The following is a 6,987-nucleotide window of genomic DNA, read 5'->3' as shown; positions in this document are numbered from 1 at the left end:
TCCTACACATTCCTGAGATCGTACCTGCAACTTAGATAGTGCCCTTGACTGGGAATCGAACCTAGACCCTCCGGTGCTCAAGCCAGCGCTCTAACCACTGGGCACACCTGTCAGGGCAAGAATAAGAGAGTTCGATGCAATGAGGGGACTGCAGGGTTTTCTCCTAGAACGAGGTGCGCGTCTCCAGCCCTCCTCCAAGCCTCTGTGCAGCGGGCACTCCGCTGGCTGGCATCCTGGCATCGGGAGGATCTGGTCTTCGCTTTGGTTCTACCACCATCAGGAGATTAGGTAGACAAATGTACGTTTTCCTGCACACTGCGAAAACCAGGTTTGCTCAGTTATAAAAAGTGAGCTCCTCATTCAGGACTGGCAGAGACGAGAGGGGGAGAAAAAAAAGAGGAAGAAAGGGAAACAGAAGGACCCACAAAACTACCCATAGTTGAATGAAGCTCATAGAGGCACTGAGAGCAGAAACCAAAGAAAGAAAAAAGGGAGGAAGGGAGGGAGGGAGGGAGAAAAAAAAAAGAAAGAAAACAAAATGAAAAGAATCAGTACCAGCAGATGTGGGTTGATCCCTCCAGGCCCTGGCCTTGCTATAATTACGTAGTTCAGTGGGTTTGGGCACCAAGTGACGGACCCTGAGGGGTTTGGATTAGAACCATCGCTGTGACCAATTAGTTTCGCTGCATCCCCCACTCGCCCACCTCAGCCACTCTCATCACCTCAGGTCATGTGCTTCGATTTTTCTGTTGGTCACCTGAGATTATTTTCCTATAAAATGGGAGCATAGATATTTTTTCTACCTCACGAGACTGCTTTAAAATATCTGCATAATTTACTTGAAGAAAGCAAGAATGTGGACATTTAAAACAGAATTCTCAATTCAGAGCTAATGTTTCTGCTTTTCCTAGTTTGTCAATAAACAAAGACTCACTAAAGGTCTACTTGGGTGTTTAAAGAGCTCTATTCAAAGTTCAACATTCAACACTGTGGAGGAGACAAGAAGTAGGCATTAAAAAGAGTCCCTTTTCATCAAAATTCACAACTTCTGGTCTTCAAATGACCATGTTAAAATGAAAAGGCAAGAAACAGATTGGAGAAAATATTATACAGCAAGTTCTCTAATAACAGCATTTCATTCAGCATCATTTTGTTATAATAATGATAAGATACAGTAGGAATTTAACTTTTATTTTTATCAATTAGCTGTGGTAAAATTGGTTTTGTTATGTCTTGTTTCACTTAAAGTCATAGGATCTATCAAAGATGTTAAGTGAGGACTGACCATAATAGTCATACACCACTTAACAATGGGGACACATACATTCTAAGAAATGTTTCGTTATGTGATTTTGTCCATGTGCGAACATCATAGGGTGACTTACAGAATCCTAGAGCAGTGGTTCCCAACCTTCCTAATGCCGCGACCCTTTAATCCAGTTCTTCATGTTGTGTGTGGGTGTATCTGCATGTGAGCGGACCCGTCTGGAGACGGATACAGGAGCGGTGTCTCGGTTCCTAAGACCATCGGAAATATGTGTTTTCCAGTGGTCTTAGGTGACCCCTGTGAAAGGGTCATTCAACCCCCAAAGGGGTCGCGACCCACAGGTTGAGAACCGCTGGCCTAGATGGTATTGCCTACTACACACCCAGGTCCATGGTACAGCCTACTGCTCCCAGGCCACAGGCCTGTCCCACATGTTACTGTTCACAAGATTGATCAAGCACAAGAAAATGACACAACCAAGGAGATGCATGAGGCTGCTGCTGTTACAGCAAACTTATTTTTATAAGTAGAAAGGGTACACTCTAAAATAACAGGAAAAAATATAATAGAGTGAATACATAAATCATTAACGTGGTTTGTCATGATCACAATCAAGTATTACATTCAGTAGATGTTACCATTACCAAGTATTAGGTACTGTACACAATTATATGTGCTATAGTCTTATACACCTGGCAGCACAGGTTTGTTTACCCAGCATCACCACAAACTCAGGGGCAATGCTATACAGCTATGATGTCACTAGTCAATAAGAATGTTTTAGCTCCAATATAATCTTATGGGACCACTGATGTATATGCAGTATGTCATTGACTGAAACATTGTTATGGGGTGCAAGATCGGATCTATCTATTTATCTACCTACCTACCTACCTACCTACCTATCTACCTGACAAAGCACTGTATCTGGAAAGTATAAAGAACTTTTACAACCCCATGACTAAATGATGAATAACCTGGTTGTTTAAAACTAGCTAAAGATATGAATGGACACTTCACTGGAGAAGATCTATGCATGGCTAATAAGCATATGAAATGGTGCTTGACCTCCGTAGTCCTCACCCACACTTCGATGTCATTTCACACCCATTAGAATGACCAAAATTTAAAAGACATGACAATACCAAGTGTTGGCAAATATATGGAATACCTGGTGCTGGAATATAAAACTGTTCAACCCCTTTCAAACACAGTTGGACAGTTTCTTATAAACATACACTTACCATGTGCCCTACCATACTACTCATGCATATTTACCCAAGAGAAATAAAAACATAGATTCACAGGAAGATTTATTCATGAATGTATAAAGCAGCTTCATGTATGAGAGCCAGAAAGGGCAAACACTAAATGTCTATCATCAAGAGCATGGATAAACACACGCACCATCTTCATATAATGGAATACTAACAAGCCAAAAGAAAAAAAAAAGTAATAAACTATTGATATATGCAACAATGTAGATGAATTTCAAAAGTGTTATGCTGAGGGAAAGAAGTTAGATACAATATACCACACTGTGAAAGATTCCATTTATATAAAACTCTAGAAAAGACAAATCCAACCAAGAGTGACAGAAAATAGTTTAGCAGGTGCTATGGCTGAGGAGGAGGGGGAACTGACTAGGAAAAGACAAAAAAGAAAGGAGACCTTTTGGGGTGATGAAAATATCCTATGTACCTTGATTGTGGTGGTGGTGGTTACATTTGTGTATAAATTTGTCAAAATGTATTGAAATGCATGCTTACAACAGGTCCATTTTATTGTATATAACGAATACCTCAATAAAGCTGATTTAACTTAAAAAGAAAGAAAGATTCCTTACATCAAAACCTTGTAGTCTAAGAAGCATTGTATCCTTAGGGCACTTTATTCCAATTACATTAGTTTGAGGACAGGGAGAATTTTCTAGTTAGGGGATCTTCAAGTCTGTTGTAATATTAACATACTTTCTATATTAATGTTACCATCAATCATAGCTCAATCTATAAAGTGACAAAGATGCTAAGTAAATCAAGTAGCACACCAACTCCTTCACCTGACATCTTGACTATCCTTTATAATGTCATCTGCCTTCAAACAAATCAAGTTTTGTCCTAAGAGACACTATTCATAATATTTGTGCTGTCCGTTTTACATTTACCACGCGTACTGGCTAACAGCAAGGTTTTTTAAGCTTAAGAGACTTAAGTGACATTTGACTATATCTGAGATAAAAACTATAACAGATGAATAGTTTCCTTAATCAGTATAATCACCAAGAAATTGATTATCCCCATTTATAACTGATTCATAGGAATATTTTTAAAGTCTTGGACTACTGTCAAAATAAATGTATTAGAAATGATTGTTTATATTATAAAAAGAGAATTAATAATAAACAGCACCTTTTTAATATCCCTTCTACTCAAATTATTGGCAATTACGGTCACACATTCCTTTGTGGAATTTCTTGTCCTTACTTTTCCATGACAAGTTTGAGCTCTGGGCGCCCTGGGGGAGCAAGAATTGTTGTGCTACTTGCAGAGTGTCGGTTACAGCAGAAGAACAGACTTTGGTTCCCCAAGGAAGCCCACACTTCCTTGCTGCCTTAATCCTTGAGGAATGGTCCTTGTGTGGTTCATCCTGAAGGTGCCAATTATAACCTTGCCAACCAACACGTGCTGAAAGGTCCCTTTTGGTCCCAGGATCTAGAAGGTTGCAGTGCGGGGGGTCGCAGGTTTTCACTTTCCCCTTTGCTTTTATGTGCAGTGATTAGGGAAACTGAATGACAGGGATGACTCGAAAGTCTTCTAGAGGCAGCCAGCACCCAACCCCTGCCTGGCGTGGAACAGAGAGTGGCTGGGTGGCACCTCCCCTGGGTCATGTTCAGGAACAGGCTTCCATCGTGCACGAGCCACACCGTCACTCCCCTACAATGATGAGGTACCGTGGCAGGAGTTTTAATTTAATCCTCTGAACCTCCTACAAAGTAGTCTTTACTGTTACATTTTTCAATTTTGTATAAAACAAAACTTAGACTCAGAATGGTTATATAATTTCCCCAAGGACATAGAGCTAATAATCAGAAGAGGTAGGAGTCAAATGTAATCTGTCTGATTCCAAAGTCACCAAGCCACACTACTTTTTTTATTGGAAAGTTGGTGCCTGCGTATTCAGACATCAAGGACAAGCTGGCCATGCTCAGTGGAAGAAAGATTTTGCACACAGAATATGCCATGACTCATGCCAAATCTAAAAGTCAACCTGGGATACAATTTTGACCTTGTAATATATGCAAAATATATTAAAATAAGAACAGTAGTTATATATGTTTATCCTTTACCAATACTGCTAATCTTCACTAAGGTTGACCTAAATACATTTATTTTTTAAGAGCACATGAGAAAAAAAATTTGGAGGGTAGATTGGCAGCATCTAAACAAGTTTAAAATGTGCATTTTCTGACTCAGCATTTCCATGTCTAGGATCTGTCTTACAGTAAAATATATATTTATATATATAAATATTCTTTCAGAAGGTACTTAATAAACAAACAAAATCTACTATGTGGCCCAGATCACAGGCTCAAAAAGTTTCCAATCCTATTCATTTCTCCTTTCGTCATTCCCTCCTAGAAAGCGTGCAGGACACAGGCTGAGAAGAGAGGTGTGCCTCTGAGGGGTTCATTTTATATTTTCAGATGCCGTCATTATCCAGAAGGATTTAATTATTGCCAAATTAAGCCTGAGCTATATCAGGTATTGCACCAAGATAATAGCACAGATGTGGTCCCTGGATTCTAGACTCTTAGTTATACAAACAGGTTAAGTATTTACAGATGGAATGAAAACTTCTAAATAGTGCAAAAATAGACAAAATAGGGGTGAAAAAGGAGAAACATATGTAACAAAAATAAAATTTTAAAAATTAATTAATTTTAAAAAATAGGCAATACGCACACTGGACACAAGCGAAGGCACGGGGGAGACAGTAGCACTGGGCAGAGACTTCCGCAAACACACCAGATGGCCCCAAAGGCAGGGCAACATGAAAATGAGGTGGTCAGGGGTCCCCGCCACCCCAGTGAGTCATGGGATCACTCCCATGATCTTCAGAAAATCATGGAGTTTTCATCTCTCCATCTGCTAAATGCCATATTATCTGTTTGGGGACACATTGTTCTATTTGCTTATTCAACAAACACTAATTGAATTTTACCTCCACATGCTGGCCCCATGGGTGGATCTTCAAGTGTAAAAATGAAAGCAACATAACCCGTACCTTCAAAGGAAGTTGGTAAAACACATGCAAACGGAGAAAAGCATCTAGTTAGGATGCTTTTGACTGCAAGTGACAAAAGATCCAACGAAATGTGCCTTAAATAAGAAAGATACTATCTCACATAAAAAACTCTCCAGATAGAAAGTTTTAGGACTGGTTAATTCCAGGTGTTTTCTGTCTTCCCATTCTGACATCTTCAGAACCTTGGTTTCCGTCTTTAGGCTTGTCCCTATTCATGTACAAAAGTGGCTGCCACAGCTCCAGGCATCACCTCAGGAGGCATCCGTGATGGAAACTTTGAGGACTAAGTAATGCATATATAAAGCGTAGGTCCTGGTGCATGAACATTTCTCAATGGATGTTAGCTTTTATTATTTTTTTATATTATCTGACAACATTTTGCTTATATTAGTCTGCCGCCATAACAAAGTATCAGAAATGGGTCTTCAACAGAAGTTTATTGTCTCACAGTTCTGGAGGATAGAAGCCTGAAATCAAGTGTTAATAGGATTGGTTCCTTGTGAAGGAAGGGTCTGTTCTAACCTGTCTCTTTTTCTGTAGATGTCCATCTCCTCCTTGTGTCTCTTCAGTCTGCCCTCTCTCTTCATGTGTCTTTCTTTTCAATGGAGTTCTTTTTATAAAGGCACCAGGCATGAGGTTAGGGGCTCTTCCTATTCCAGTATGTGACCTCATTTTAAGAATTACATCTGCTACAAAGCAACTGTAATCAAAACAGCCTGGTACTGGCACAAGAACAGGCATATAGACCAGTGGAACAGAACTGAAAACCCAGAAGTGGACCCAAGGCAATATGCTCAATTAATATTTGACAAAGGTGGCAAGAGCATACAGTGGAGTAAAGGCAGCCTCTTTAATAAATGGTGCTGGGAAAATTGGACAGCTACACGCAAAAAAATGAAACTAGACCATCAACTTACACAATACACAAAAATAAACTCAAGATGGATAAAAGACCTAAATGTGACCCATGAATCCATAAAAATTCTAGAAGAAAATGTAGGCAACAAAATTTCGGACATCATACGGAGCAGAATTTTCACTGATACATCACCTAAGGCAACTAAAACAAAGGAAAAAAATGAACACATGGGACTACAACAAACTAAAAAGCTTCTGCACAGCAAAAGAAACAATCATCAAAATGGAAAGGCAACCCACTGTATGGGAGAACATCATTGCCAATGATATATCAGATAAGGGGTTAATTTGCAAGATATATAGAGTGCTCATACAACTCCACAAAAGGAAGACAAAGAACCCAATTAAAAAATGGGCAGAGGAGCTGAATAGACACCGCTCCAAACAGGACATACAAATGGCCAAGAGACATATGAAGAAATGCTCCACATCACTAATCATCAGAGAGATGCAAATTAAAACACAATGAGGTATCACCTCACACCTGTCAGAATGGC

The sequence above is a fragment of the Molossus molossus genome, unplaced genomic scaffold (genome assembly GCF_014108415.1).
Source record: "Molossus molossus isolate mMolMol1 unplaced genomic scaffold, mMolMol1.p scaffold_m16_p_1, whole genome shotgun sequence".
Lineage (NCBI taxonomy): Eukaryota > Metazoa > Chordata > Mammalia > Chiroptera > Molossidae > Molossus > Molossus molossus.
This window is presented reverse-complemented; position numbering follows the sequence as displayed.